The following is a 16,250-nucleotide window of genomic DNA, read 5'->3' as shown; positions in this document are numbered from 1 at the left end:
AAACTATGTTTTTTTCTTTTTCTCATAGTATTCCTAGCAAACACTTAAGAATTCATAACTCAATTTTAATGTCTTCCCTTATCTCCTTCCTGATAAACATACTCTTCACTTCCACCACTATGCTACTACTAAATTTAATGCATCTATTATTGCACGGTCTATATACATAATTATTTATCTTTCTCTCTCCCCTATTAAACTTTGAGCACCTTGAAGGGAAGGACTATTTCTTGTCCATCTCTCAATTCTCAGTTCCCTCCCTGTGCCCTTCATGTAATCCACAAATGCTTATACAATTAAATGTTAATAACACATATACATTTACTGCTTTGCTCTCTCTTTTCTGGCTTCCTAAAATGTTCCTTTGAATCCCTCTCCACCCCTCAAGGTTAAACTTCTCAAGGGTTATCTATATTTGGTGCCCTCTCCTCACTTCAGAAACACTCCTAAAACTATTTCTGATCTTGGGGCACCTGGGTGGCTCAGTCGGTTGAGCCACCAACTCTTGATTTTGGCTCAGGTCATTTTGGCTCAGCATGGAGTCTGCTTGAGATTCTCTCTCTCTCTCTCTCTCCCCCTCTGCCCTCCCCCTGCTCACATGCATACCCGTTCTCTCTCTAAATTAAAAACAAAAACAAAACTATTTCTAACTTTAGCTACAGCCTCTCTACCAAAACAACTTTCTCCACAACTTTCTCCAAGGCCATCAATAACCTTTGACTGCCAAATCCAGTGGACAGTTTTCATTTTACAGGATTCCCAGTAGCGTTTGACACCGTTGATTGTGTTCCCTTTGAAATGGTTTTCCACTTCATATCCAGATACCATGCTTCTCTTACCCTGTTGCACCATATATATTTTTGCCTTCTCAGCTTCCTCACTGTCCTTAACAAATATGGATTTTCCTCAGGGTTTCAGTTCTTGACCCTCTTCTCTTCTAACTATAGTCTCTCCTTAGGTGATCTCATTCATGCATGTAATTTCAGTTTCTATCTATTTAGCTGAGGATTCTGACGTTTTTATCTTTAGCCCACAACTTTCTTCTGGTGTCTGGACCCATGTATTCAAAATGCCAGGTTCCTATTTCCATGTGGAGTATCGAGTGACCTTAAACCCAACGTCCAAAACTGAACTTGTTTTCTTTATCTCTCCCAGAATGACAACAACAGCAATTACAACAACAACAACAAAATAAAAAGCCTGGTCCTCCTCTACTACGTTACCCGTCTCAAATTGCAGAACACCAGCTACCTAGTCAATTGCTGGACCCAGAAAATCACTGATTTGAGGGTGGATACAAATGGCAACTTGAACTCTCAGGTACTTTTACTTTGATTTACTTCTAAAGCAGCAAATCAGCTGAGTAAAGGGTAAAAATGAGTTAAATAGCTAAGTCAGCTCCCCTTCCCATTGGTTCCCTCGTATCTCATAAAGGTGTGTCTCATGTATAGGAGACACAATGGCCTCATTAAGTAAAACATTCTCTAGATTGGAAGAATCCTGAAGTAGAACACACTGCTTTGTATCAGTACTCATCAATGCATTCAGTGAGCCATGTCACCTAGGTGGAATGGAAAGGTTATAGGCTTTGACTTTCTTACTATGCCAGCACCCAGGACGAGCTCTTCTTATCTGCCTGTACTGCAAAGCCTCGAGGCTTCCCACTTATATCTACTCAAGGCCTTTGTGGAAAACTCTAGCCACAACTGACAATTATCTTTGACTCTTCGTCTTCCTTACCCTTGACACCCAATTAATCACAGTCTTATTGTTTATAACTCCTAAAGATTTCTCAAATCCATCTACTTTCCACTATTATTTCTCACCTGGAAAACTGCAATCCCCACTTTCACTCTTGCTTTCATCTAATCCATTTACTATAAAGTAGTGCAAGTGATCTTTTTAAATAACAAATACTCGTATCACTCTGTTTAGGGAAACTGCTTGCCAAAGATCCCTTATTCTTGTCAGACCCTTTTCTATATAAGAAAGTAAAAATGATCCCAGGCTTCTGGGATCGAGCCCCGCAGCATCAGGCTCCCCGCTCAGCGGGAAGCCTGCTTCTCCCGCCCCCACTCCCCCTGCTTGTGTTCCCTCTCTCGCTGTGTCCCTCTCTGTCAAATAAATAAATAAATAAATAAATCTTTAAAAAAAAAAAAAAGTAAAAATGTTCAGAAATTCAAGAGCAGGACATCAGAAGTGGGTTTTTTATTTATTTTTGCCTTCTTAGGTTTTTTAAAGTCAAACTATGCCTTCTCCCCCTTGTATTAATCTATCACCTAGCCCTAGATCATTCCTTTCAGCTGAATTGTTGTTCAAATGAATTGTTCCATTTCAGTATCTACAAACTGAAATAGGTCCCAATTCACCTCAGTTCATAGGATCCACGTTATATGCCTGACCCTTAAAAGTTAACACTGTATTTCCTCTTATATGGATCATTTTTCCTTTGCCAATTAGGTGGCACTAATAGAGTTTTTATGATCCTATAAGCCATTATCTTCACAGAGGGCACTAACACATTAATTGGATTAATTACATTGATATATAATTTCCTAACCCCTTTGTTAACTTCAAATCTTCTCATATTGTTAGAGGAGAGTCCAGTAATATATCCAATGTACCTTGGAAAGCAAACCTAGAGCTATATATTTACTAAATTGTCATGAGCAAGATTCAGCTCCCAGTGTGGACAAGTGTTATTCAACAGAAGAATGCTGACAAGTGGAGAGGTTACTAATTACTACAATTGATGGCAAGAACAAAAGTGAGCTGAGTTTATGGCTAGTACCCTGTATAGCTTACTGTGATATGAACCCTATTCAGTCTGTTCTAGATAGCTGAGTAAGGGATTTTTAAACCGGCTATAAGTTGTGTTGCTTCCCACAGGAGGGAGTAGTTTCACACATTACTTGTACTATACTTGCAGACAGCTACTGCAATTCAAATGAAGTGAAGTTGAAATTTTAGCAATACCGTGGAAACCATATTGGAATAAGGTAAGTCAATTACATATCTTTTAATACTAAAGATGTTGGGACTTAAAAAAGTAAATAAATAAAGATGTTGGGACTTGAATCCATATTACAAATTTAAATCCGGCTGTATACCCTGGGACCGTACCCACTGCTACTCCCCCTTGTGTCTTGACCACCAGGTAGATAACCTGTGTCGCCCTTCCCACTTAAATAAAGAAACTGACCCATCACCTCCCCCAGCTAAGGGAGGTTTGTTCAAACATCCCCCAATTCATCCTACTCTTCAGTGCCTGTTTACTGCTATTTAGTTAAAAACCAAAATTTAAAATCGAGACTATAAGACTCTGCTAGAACATGTAACCTGGCCCCTACCAATGGTACTAGCTTTATTTTTCATGACTCTTCCACTGGCCAATGCCATCTGCATTACTCTCCTTTTGACTACACGGCTCACACCTCCCCCACCCCGCTGGGTGTTTTGAGGCATTTCCTCCCCTGCTAACCACTTGGCAACTGGGGGATGGGGAGGACAATTTAGGTGTAAAAAAGATCCTGGCACTGGCGAATGGTGGTAATTTGCCTCCGGTTAGCGAACACTCCCCCTCTTTCCTTCCTGTAACACAGTTTTTGCAAACAACAAAGTATTTTTAAAATTCTATTTCTGTGATCATATTTTCCACAACAGTGTAAAAGTCCTGAGGCATAAATGAGCATCATTGTGCCTTGGAAAAAAAGTAAGCAAGGTGAAGAATGATAGCTGAGTGCTGAATTGTTGTTGTTGTTGTTGCTGGGTAATTAAATTGACCCTTTATTTGATACTATCTTTCCCATCTCTGGAATAAACCACACATATTCTCACTTGTTGCTCCTATCCCTCTAGAATGGGCCTTCTCTCCCCCCCTACTCAAATCTTACTGCTTCTTTCAACATCAATTAATATTTACTGACAACACTTTATATAAAGCATAAAATGCAGACTTTGATCTCCAGAAGGTTACAATTTAGGTGTGTAGATAAAACATATATACATGATAAATGTAACTATAATAAATGACTATATAGTCGTGGGTATTAACTGAATGATTTGGACAATAAAATATTAAAGGAGTTTGTAAAAATAATTTGGGAATAATTAAGGAAGAAGCCTCACATAGAAGGTAGAATTTGAATGGGACATTTCTAGATACATGGGAATTCATTTAGAAAAAAAAATCAACAGCAAAAATATTAAAAAATGTTTATGGCATAGTCTAGAAACTATGAGTAAGCTAGTTTGGCTGGAGTTGGGATTTTTTTTTGGAGAAAAATGATAATTTGAAAACTAGGCTATGCCTGGAAATATACATAGCAATCAGAATTGGGAAGGGAGTGATTCGATAGATAAAGCTGATGATCAAGAACATTCTTGTGTAGGCAAAGGAAGCCATTGAAGAATTTTTTTGGTGGAAAGAAGCATAATTGGAACAATATTTTGGTACAATGACAGTTACATGAGCATTCAAGATCAATTGAACTGCCGAAGACCGAAAGCAAAAAAAATCATTGCTGTACTTACATGGTGACAGCGGTAATAGAAAAGATAATTGAGAAGGAAATCATTAAGGAAAAATTGATAAGAATTAGACACTATATATCAGGGAGAGAAAGACAGGAAGAAAAAAAGTGCATCTGTTTCAAAACAGAGTAAAAGAAGTAGTAGCATCATTATTAGAAAAAATGAAGTCTGAAAGTCAAGAAAAAAGTTTTGTTCATGTTGAGTTCCATGAAGTCTTCCTCAACTATTCTAATCTGTTTTGACCACCCTAAAATCTGGTGACTTCACAAGAATTCATTATGCTCACTGTTCTGTGGGTTGGTTGGATAGTTCTGAGAGGGGAAACTAAAGGGACTTCCTTTTTAGAAAGGCTCCATCTCTGCTGTTTTTCTGCCAGGCCCCATTTCCTCATGTTCTATATTTCACCTTGCATCTGAATAAGTCAAAGAAGCTATGTTCCCACTCCAGTGGGGAAGCAAGAAAGTTAATCATTCTTTGAATTTCATCATAGGCCCCCAAATACCCGATGACATCTAAGAACTGGATCCTAAACGTGTTCCAGGACATTAGCTTTGAACAAACCTCAGCTGACGCTGATATCAATACCCCCTACCTTCAGTGATTTTTGAAATAACACCTATTGTTCACCTGTCACTCACCTTTGATCAGACCCTGCCCTGGATTCCTGAAGAAACAGGTACCCTGGACCCCTTTCCAGTATAAACCCCTAACCCCAAGCAATAAAGAGACTCACTCTCCTTTCCTTTCCAAGTCTCCCAGACACTCCATCTGCTATACTCAATCACTTACACAACTCAGTAAACTCTGCTTTCACTTCCTCCTGGCTTGAATTTGATTTCTATCCTGTGTGAAGCCAAGGAAGGACTCTCTTGGCTTGTCCTGTGGGACCCCCCCTTTTGCGTTCTCAGACCTGGCCTGCCTATATCAGTTCTGTAGGTTTTGCTGGACCCACTTATGTAATTGCATATAGGTTGACTACACTGGAATGTGGGCCTTAAAAATCTGTCATTTTGGGGTGCCTGGGTGGCTCAGATGGTTAAGCGTCTGCCTTCGGCTCAGGTCATGATCCCAGAGTCCTGGGATCGGGTCCCGCATCAGGCTCCCTGCTCCTTGGGAGCCTGCTTCTCCCTCTGCCTCTCTCTCTTTCTCTCTCTGTCTCTCATGAATAAATAAATAAAATCTTAAAAAAAAATCTGTCATTTTGGCGCTGGCTGTCAGGTCTCTTCTGCGTAGCAGGATAGATCCTATGGCAAGATGGATTGGCTCTAACGCTTTGACCTCAAGCAGCATTCCAATAGGGCAAAAGCTATCTGCTGGTGAAATGTATTGCCTTCACTGTTTCTAAAGTTTGAAAAGTACATCTGTGGTCAGGACCTATTGTCATAACCTAGTCACTTCTTTCCTTGCAAAGTGACCTTGATGCCTAAAATGACATCAAACTAAAATGTTTTGTTTTTTTATATTTAGGGCCTTGAAAGGTGGGCTTCCTTTAATTGAGGTGCTGCATAAATACAAAAATTTTCATGACATAGAGTAAGATACAAAGACAAAAACATCCTTTATACCTTTTTCCTTTTACTTTGTCTTAGTTTTTAAAAGTTACGTATTTCAAATTAAATAATCCTAGCTTTGGGGCACCTTGAACTTATAATGACAGTATATCAAATCCATCTCTTTCCAGATAAAAGACAGATTGTCTAATGTTCCAAGAGTCCTTGTCATCCACAACTTTCCCCACTTTCTGTTTTTCTGACTCAGAAATAGAAATGATGGTTTGCAATATTCCCTGAAGATTAGTAATTTTGTGAAAAATAAGCCAGGATTAGCAGAATGAGGATACCGAAGTCAAGTTCCTCAATTATTATAGGCTTGGAGTAGCGACACATGAAGATTTAACAACTAGGATGTAAGGAAAAAATAGCTGATGCGTGGCATTGGAAAGTTGCCTGGAAATTTTTTGCTTGGGGTCAAAAGAATAAATAAATTAATGAAGTTGATCATAGGATATATTATTTTGATGTTTCATTATGTAACAAGCTAAAATGTAAATACAATAGTTATTTTAAAATACTTAAAAAAAATTTTTTTTAAGTAATCTCTACAACCCAACACGGGGCTCAAACTTAAAACCCTGAGATTAAGAGCTGCATGCTCCAACTGAGCCAGCCTTGCATCCCTTAAAATATTTTTTTATAGTCAACATCATAATTGACTAAATCACAGGCTCATTTCAGCTCTCATCTTACCTTGCCAGGTGTAACCTATCCACAGAGAAAACACTGATGGGCCTTCCTTGTCACATGGTGATGGTAACTGGAATTACAGAAATGGGGTCTAGGAGAAAATAAGTACCTTGCTCCTTGGGGGCTTTTATTTTTACTTATTTAGTTATCAACTAACATCTTGTTTCTTTTTTTTAGAATTTATTTTTTTAAAGATTTTATTTTTTATTTATTTGAGAAAGCGTAAGTCGGGGGGTGGGGTTGGGCAGAGAGAGAAGCAGACTCCCCGCTGAGCAGGGAGCCTGATGCAGGGCTCAATCCCAGAACTCTGAGATCACAACCTAAATGTAGAGCAGACACTCAACTGACTGAGCCACCCAGGGGCCCCCCTTTTTTTTTAATTTAAATTCAATTAGCCAACATATAGTACATGACTAGTTTTAGATGTAGAGTTCAATAATTCATCAGTTACATATAACAGGGCTTTTTTTTTTTTAAGTCATTCTCTATTAAGTGGTTACAAAACACACAGTTGTTGCTTAAGACATCTGGTACTCTGAATAACAGAAAACTTAGCAAAAGCTTTGGATTTCTAATCTAAACAATGCACAAATTTCAAAATATGTATGGCCAATTTACCCACTCTGTAAAATCTAGAAACTGCTACTTCAGCTGAAGAAGAGCCTTTGCTCTTCTGGAGTTTTAGCTCATCATTCATTGAGCTCTTACCAGCTCTTACCTGGACATTATCTGGGTGGGCCTGACCTAACTATATGAACTCTTTAAAAAGTAGGGAGTTTTCTCTCTGCCTGGTTGCAGGATATGAAGTTTGAGGACTGTGCTCTGGCTGGCCTGGAAGAAAGCAAACATACCATGTTGTGAAGTAACAATGGTGGCCACAGGGGAAAAGACCTAACAGTAGCCTTTAGTTGCTCAGAGCAGGTCCTGACTGACAGCCGGCAAGTAAATGGAACTTCAATCCTACAATCACGAGGAACTGAATTCTGCGAACTACACCAATGAGCTTAGAAGTGAATTTTTCCCCAGAGCGTCCAGACAAAAGCTCAGTTGAGCTGACTCTGGTTTCAGCCTTGTAGTATCCTGAGCAGAGAACCCAGCCACCATGCCAGACTTCTGAACAGGTGGTAAGGTAGAGGATGGGAGAGAAACTCAGGTGACTTTGTAATGACCCCTCCAAATTCTCTAACGACCTCTGCCTTTGAGAATCAGCATACTAAAATTACATTGTGAAACTGGGGTGTAACAAAGATTTACAACAAAAGGAAGATAAGAATAAATAAAATGTCATGTGGCCCTGACTCATGATGGAGTCATATGCTATGGTAGTAACAAGCCCAGCACAGCCACATTTAATTCACTATTGTCATGAATAAAAACTTCTGGTAGTGGGCGCGTATGTCATGTCTAGGCATATGTCTCACTGTGTAAAAAACTTAGATGCCCCTGCTAAGCCTCAAAATTTCTTAATTATTTCACTCTGTGGCTTTGTTACTTCGTTTCTCTAAGGAAAGCAGATTTCTCATTGTTGTTGAGGTAACCATTTCTTCCTTTTATGTTCATGGGGCATTCAGGAAAGTCCAATCTGTGCCTTTTTTATTTTTATTTTTCTTGCTAGGAAGACAAATTTCAGTTGCATTTTAAACTAAATAGCCACTACATATGATTTTAATATAAATACATAACCTTAGCCCTCTTTGATTGAGAAGTCATATTCATTCATTCAATCATCCAACAAATATCTATTGAGCCGCAGGTGTGTATCTTTAAGTTAGGCTCTGGGGATAGGGAGGAACAATATAACATGATCCCTGTTGGAGGAACATACAGCCTAGAGGTAGAGATGGGCTCCTAACAAGGAAATGCAATGCAGCAAGGCAAATGCTATGGGAGAGGCAAGGACAGGGAGTTGAGCAAACATTGAGGAGGAGTGGCTAATCCAATTTGGTTGGGGCGGGGTGGGGGGAGATCAGAAAAGGCTTCCCTGAGAAGTGTTTCCTATTGCTGCTGTAACAAACTACCACAAACTTAGTGGCTTACAACAACATGTATTTGTACAGCATGGTGACTATACTTAATGAAAGTTGTTAAGAGAGTAGGTCTTAAAAGTTCTCATCACAAGAAAAAAAAATGTAACCGTGTGGTGATGGATGTTAATTAAACTTATCATGGTGGTAATTTCACAATATGTACAAATATCAAATAATTATGTTTTATACCTGAAACTAATATAATGTTATATGCCAATTATATATCAATTTAAAAAAACAGCACAAATTTATTTTCCTGCAGTTCTGGTCACTGGACATTGGAAGTCCAAAATCAAGGTGTTCCAGGGCTGTGTTCCTTCTGGATGCTCTAGAGAAGAATCTGTTCCTTACCCTTTCCTACTTCTGTAGACCACATACATTCCTTGGCTGATGGCCCCCTTTCAGCAATGGCATCACTTTGCTCGACTTCCATATCTCATCTTCTCTCTCACTCTGATCCTCCTGCCTCCCTCTTTGTGAGGGCCTTTGTGATTACATTGGACCCACTCAAATAATCCAGGATAATCACCCCATTTCAAAATTCTTAAATTCTTAACCTAATCATATCTGCAAATTCTCTTTTACCATGTAAGGTAAGAGGTTCTCGGGATTAGGATGTGGATGTCTCTGTGGGACAAGGGGGCATTATTTAGCCTGCCACAGGAAGTAACTAGAGAAGGGGACTGAAGAGTCTTCCAGACAGTGGAAAATGGGGAAATTGGCTATAATATAGTATATAAATAAAATAATAGTATTTACCCCACTTCATCATATAGGATGAGATAATACATGTAAAGCTCTAAAACCAGTGTGTTCATTCTATGCTCTTGCACAATGTTAGTCACGGTGATGATGAGTAAAGGAGGAGGAAATCTACAAAAGAGGCTAAAATAGTAAGCAGGGACCAGCAGTTCTTGTTGAATTAACCTGAGAGGGATTCACTCAAGAACTTTAAGCAGAGGGATGCCTGGGTGGCTCAGTCGGTTAAGCATCTACCTTCAGCTCAGGTCATGATCTCAGGGGGGAGTCTGCCTCTCCCTCTGCCTGCTGCTCCCCGTGCTTGTGCTCGCTCTCTCTCTCTCTCTAATAAATAAATAAAGTCTTTTTTTAAAAAAAAAAAAGAATTTTAAGCAGAAATGTGGCATGACTACATACACTACACTATTGTCTTCCTGCCAGACCAGTTCTATGGGAGGAAAGAAAAGGATCTCGAAGGACCTAACTCCTTGGAGCACAGGAGCAAAAGATTGGGAGCTAGTTTTTAGAAGGGAGATGACCAAGGAGTGTCAGGCATGTGTTAGAGCAACTGATGGATCTTCGCTTTGTCCTTGAACCATTTTCAGATCATTACATTTGTACTCTTTCTGTTCCTTTATGATTCATGACATCAATCTCTAACCTTTGTTGGTAGTGTCACTTACTGACAACTTGGTCATTACCTCTTTCTCATCAAAGACTTTGACCCCTGGGTGAACCATCCATATCCTGTTATTAACCTGGAGCTCTTTCACTCTAAAATCTTACATGCAAACATACCACTCTAGAACTTTGCTCTTCCTTCCAATTCTTCCCTTAGTCACTTCTGTTAACCATCAGTTCCTTGAGCTCATCAAGACTTAGTTGCCCTTGACCCTCTGACATGGGTGTCTTATCAGCTGCTTTCTACTTTAACTTCTATTTCTATCCTGTTTATATTGCAGTGGTGCATCACTTCAGACATTTTGTATCCATATCTTCAATTCCCATGCTCTATTTCCTTTTGTCATATCACCTGATAGACTAACTCTGCAAGGACCATCATATAAACAGATGCATGTTGGGGTGCCTGGCTGGCTCAGTCAGTAGAGCATGCAACTCTTAATCTCAGGGTCATGAGTTTAAGCCCAATGTGGGGTTTAGAACCTACTTAAAATAAAAACAAAAATAAAATAAATAGATGCATGTTATACATTACACAAGAGCACCCTACAAAGGGAACAAGTGGAAACCAACCCAAGCTGTATTCAAAGTCCTGGGGTAGTTCTTCCCTGAGGGTGCAACTTTTTCTTTTCTTTTTTTTTTTTTAAAGATTTTATTTTTTATTCATGAGAGACAAAGGGAGAGAGAGAGAGAGAGAAGCAGAGGGAGAAGCAGGCTCCCAGGGAGCAGGGAGCCTGATGCGGCACTCGATCCCAGGACCCTGGGATCATGACCTGAGCCGAAGGCAGACGCTTAACCATCTGAGCCACGCAGGCGCCCGGGTGCAACTTTTTCTAATCTGCCACAGTCTAGGGACGCCTGAGTAGCTCAGTAGGTTGAGTGACTGCCTTCGGCTCAAGTCATGATCCCAGAGTTCTGAGATCAAGTCCTGTATGGGGCTCCTTGCTCAGCAGAAAGCCTGTGCTTTCTCCCTCTGCTTGCCACTCCCTCTGCTTGTGCTAGCTCGCTCTCTCTGACAAATAAATAAAATCTTAAAAAAAAAATAATCTGCCACAGTCTAGTGCATGCAAAGGTTCACAAACTGGGCGCCTGGGTGGCTCAGTTGGTTAAGCGACTGCCTTCGGCTCAGGTCATGATCCTGGAGTCCCGGGATCGAGTCCCGCATCGGGCTCCCTGCTCGGCAGGGAGTCTGCTTCTCCCTCTGATCCTCCCCCCTCTCGTGTGCTCTCTCTATCTCATTCTCTCTCTCAAATAAATAAATAAATAAAATATTTTAAAAAAAAAGGTTCACAAACTGTGGGCACTGCAGATCAAATCTACCCGCTGTCTATTTTTGTATGGCTCACAAGCTAATAATTATTTTTACATTTTTAACTGGTTAAAAAATTCAAAATAAGGATATTTTATGACACATGAAAGTTGTATTAAATTCAAATTCTAGTGTCCATAAATAGTTTTATTTGAATATATAGTCATGCTCATTCGTTTACATATTGTCTATGGCTGATTTCACACTACAGAGGCTGAGTTGAATAGCTGTGATAGAGACCATCTGGCCCACAAATCCTAAAATATGTACTATCTGTCTCTTTACAGAAAAATACTTACCTACCCCTGTCCAGCAGGTCTGTTGCCTGTAAGTCTTTACTAACGCTTGGACTGTTAAATACTTGCTAGAGAAAAACCAACAATTATACAGATTGGTGCATTGAATGATATATTCATGATCCTAAATCCCACCTGGAAACTCAACATTACCTGGACTCCCTTCTAATTTCCTTAGCTCTCTTTTCTCCAGCCTTTCACTTTGTTCATCCTCTATGCCTCCAAACATTTCACCCCCTCATCTCAACAGATGCGTCAGCCTCCTACTCCTAAGCGAAAATAGAAGCCATCAGATTGGCACTCCCTCAGTTTCCTGCTTCCGCACCTACAAATGTGTCTGCAGTTGCCCTCATCCTTTATTTACTACCTCTTGTTTCAATAGAAGTGGGACTTTTCACTCATTAAAACAAAGTCTTCAACCAGTGCTCTGATACCATCACCTTCCTCTTCTCCAGTGTCCTTCAAAAAATGATTAGTCCTTCTCTCCCTTGAAGCTTAACACTTCCCTGTCTGTTGGTTTCTTCATTAGCATTTTGACAAGGTTATTCTCAATGGACATAGTTAACCTCACACCATCTTCCTTGAAAGAATTTCTTGACTTGGCTTCCAGGAATTCACATTTCCAGTTTTCCTACGTTGTCGTGAGCTGTCTCGCTGGTTCCTTCTCATGTCCCCAACTTTTAAACTTTAAACCTCCAACTTTTTTACAAAGATTTTTTTTTTAAAGATTTATTTATTTATTTATTTATTTGAAAGAGAGAGAGAGAGAGAACACACAAGTGGGCAGAGGGGCAGAGGCAGAGGGAGAAGCAGGCTTCCTGCTGAGCAGGGAGCCCGATGCAGGGCTCCATCCCAGGACCCCGGGATCATGACCTGAGCCAAAGTTAGACGCTCAACCCACTGAGCCACCCAGGTGCCCCTAAACCTCCAACTTTTAAACTACTACTACTACTCAAACTTTTTAGTCCCAGGAACCCCTTTACACTATCTTAAAAATTATGGAGAACATCAAAAAGCTTTTGGTTATGTGGCTTGTATCTATTAATATTTACTCCACTGCAAATTAAAATTGAGGGCCGCCTGGGTGGCTCAGTTGGTTAAGCGACTGCCTTCAGCTTAGGTCATGATCCTGGAGTCCCAGGATCGAGTCCCACATCGGGCTTCCTGCTCAGTGGAGAGTCTGCTTCTCCCTCTGACCCTCTTCCCTCTCGTGCTTTCTATCTCTCATTTTCTCTCTCTCTGAAATAAATAAATAAAATCTTTAAAAAAAAGAAATTAAAATTGAGGCTTTTATAATAATTATCTATTGATTCATTTAAAAATAATAATTATAATTCAATTACATGTTAATATAAATATCATTTTTGTGAAAAAGAAAACTGTCTTTTCCAAAACAAATCTGTGATAAGACTGACATTGTTTTACATTTTTAAAAATCTCTTTAATGTCCATCTTGGAGGTCTAGCGATCCACAAACTATAGCCTACAGGCCAAATTCAGCCCACTGCCTATTTTGCTGGATTTACTGGAACACAGCCATACGCATTCACTTCTGTATGTTTATGGCAGCTTTTTCACTACAATGGAAGAGTTGCATATTTGTGACAAAGATCATATAGCCTGCAAATCCTAAAATATGGACTTTTTTAGTATACGGACTTTTATGGAAAAAAATTTGCCCACTACCTAGTCCAGTTTAAAAGCTAATCTATTGTAACAGGTTGTTTTGGTTGAAGCATATGAAGAACATCTGACCTCACACAGATATGTATTTGGAAAAGGAAGGAGTATTTCTTTTTTAATATTTATCTGAGAGAGAAAGAGCCCGAGGGGGGTGAGGGACAGAGGCTGAGGGAGAGAATCTCAAGCATACTCCCCACTGAGCATGAAGCCCCTATACAGGGCTCCATCTCAGGACCCTGAGATCATGACCTGAGCTAAAACCAAGAGTTGGAGGCTTAACCGACTGAGCCACCCAAGTGCCCCAAGAGCATGCTACTCTTGATCTCAGGGTCATGAATTTGAGCCCCACACTGGGTGTAGAGATTACTTAAGAAAATAAAATCTTAAAAAAAAAGAAAATATTGTTTCCCTGAATTATGCAGATCTTCCCAATGTCTGCACATCTCATTATATGATATCAAAAAAAATTAGATTTGCTATTATCACCATCCATCTCATCAAACAAGTATTGGGAATCTGTCAAGCTCACAGGGGCATCTATAAGTCTTCCAAAATTCTAAGTTTTGCCCGAAAGTTCAAATTTTATCACCGGTAATGAATGCCATCAGTTGTTTTCCTTGAAGTAGCAAGGTCACTTGGTTCATTTAAGAAAATGTCTGTTAAAAACCCAAGCCTGAAAAAGCATATTTTTTTCTGTTAGTCATTTTTTTTTCAAGTAAAAATTGTGTTCCATGAAAAATATCAGTTAGTTCAACTTGCGATTCAAACAGTGGCACAAGTGTCTTTCTTTAAGACAAGCCTAGTTCTTTGGCTATAAAATGACTTTCCATGTTGATAGAATGCTAAATAAATATGTACTGAAGGGTTGAGATTTAATGAGTAATGTTTACTCTGTCCTCAAGAACATTTTTCAATGAAACTGACACCTTTATTTTAACTACAAGAGCAGTGATGAAAAGTACAGTGGTTTCTAATAGAGTTCAATGATACTGTCTTGATTTGTGCTAAAGTGGCAGCAGGTTTACCCACCATTGTTTTTGTATTTCCAAAGCAATTGTTAATACAGTTTTTTTTAAAGGCAGATACTGTTTGTGAATTATTACAAAAATAGTTCTGACCTCCAGGCCCCCATGTAAAGATCTCAAAGAACCCCATGGAGCCACAAACCATAATTTGAGTAGTTGCTCTGAACATTCAAGGGTCCCAGGACTTAATCTTTGTATTTCCCCTTCTCAGTTTACTCTCAGTTCCTAGATATCTTTGTGGCTTTAAATTAGGTATTCTCACAACTCCTAAATTTATGTCTCCAGACTGAATATTTCTCTTGTTGAATGGATGTGTATAGGTATAATATTGTAATTTATAAGAAATATGTATTTGGTCTTCATCTCATTTCTGGCATACAGCACCTAAAACCCTTGGAATTTCCTGAGTAATAAGAGTGATAAATGTAGGGCGCCTGGGTGGCTCAGTTGGTTAAGCAACTGCCTTCGGCTCAGGTCATGATCCTGGAGTCCCGCATCAGCGGGGAGTCTGCTTCTCCCTCTGATCCTCCCCCCTCTCATGTACTCTCTCTCTCATTCTCTTAAATAAATAAATAAATCTTTAAAAAAAAGAGTGATAAATGTATCTTGATATTCAAAACCAACCTCTTTCAACCACCTCTAAGATTATGTTAAAGAGGAGACTTTTGGAAAGCACCAAGAATGGGGGCTGTCTGCAAGGGGAACCAACCTGGTGATTGGACAGTTGGAATTTTCAGTCCTACCCCCCTGACCTCTGGGGAAGGGAGGCAGGAAGTTGAATTTATTGCCAGTGACTTGATCAATCATGCCTACAGAATTGGAGTCTTCATAAAAACTCAAAAGGCTAGGGTCAGAGAGCCACCAAGTTTGTGAACACATGGAGATTCGGGGACAGTGGCACTCCTGGAGAGGACACAGAAGCTCCATGTCCTTTCCTACATACCTTGCCCTGTGCATCTCTTCCATCTGGCTGCTCCTGAATTAACCTTTCATAATAAACTGGTAATCTAGCAAGTAAAATGTTCTCTAAGTTATCTGAATCACTCTGGCAAGTTAATCAAACCCAAGGAGGGGGTTATGTTGGAGTCTCCAACCCATAGTCATTTGGTGAGAAACATTAGTGACTACCTGGATTTGCCCTGCCATCTGAAGTGGGGGGAGGGCAGTCGTGAAGGACTGAGTCCCTATCCCGTGGGATCTGACACTACTATCAGGTAGATAGTGTCAGAAATGAATTAAATTGTATGATACCCAGCTGGTGTTAGAGAATTGTGGGGAAAAAACCCATACATCAACATTGGGTGCAGAATCATAACAGGTATTTCAAACCTAATATTCTCAAACAGATTTCCTGATCTTACTAGTCAGTCCTCCCCAAATTGCTGTTCGCATTCTTCCCCATCTCATTAAATGATCTCACCTGTCTACTTGCTCAGGCAAAAAAACTTTGAGCCATCCTTGACTGTCTCTTTTGTACGTCACATTCAATTTGTCAGCAACCTTGTTTGTAGATTCATAAATCAGATTCTTATCATTTCTCATCATCTGCATAGCTACTACCTAAGTGGTCCAAGCCACTATTATATCTTATCTAGATCATTCCACCACCTTTCTAACTGGTCTTCTTGTTTCTTCCCTCAGCTACCTCTAGGTTTTCTCTTTGTTTTTTTCAATGTAGCAGCCAGAATAATTTTTTTGAAAGGTCAGATGATGTT

General features: G+C 39.7%; 1 long non-coding RNA gene across 2 annotated transcripts in view; it reads left to right on the top strand.

The window, feature by feature from the left end:
- The window catches only part of LOC113921437, a 30,019-nt gene that overhangs the window by 3,438 nt on the left and 10,331 nt on the right, over window positions 1-16,250 (top strand). For both annotated transcript variants that reach the window (XR_003519687.1, XR_003519688.1), the window contains exons 2-3: window positions 1,156-1,320; window positions 2,930-2,999. This is a non-coding gene — a long non-coding RNA (uncharacterized LOC113921437). The remainder of the gene's footprint in view (window positions 1-1,155; window positions 1,321-2,929; window positions 3,000-16,250) is intronic.

The sequence above is a fragment of the Zalophus californianus genome, chromosome 9 (assembly GCF_009762305.2).
Source record: "Zalophus californianus isolate mZalCal1 chromosome 9, mZalCal1.pri.v2, whole genome shotgun sequence".
Taxonomy (NCBI): domain Eukaryota; kingdom Metazoa; phylum Chordata; class Mammalia; order Carnivora; family Otariidae; genus Zalophus; species Zalophus californianus.
This window is presented reverse-complemented; position numbering and strand designations above follow the sequence as displayed.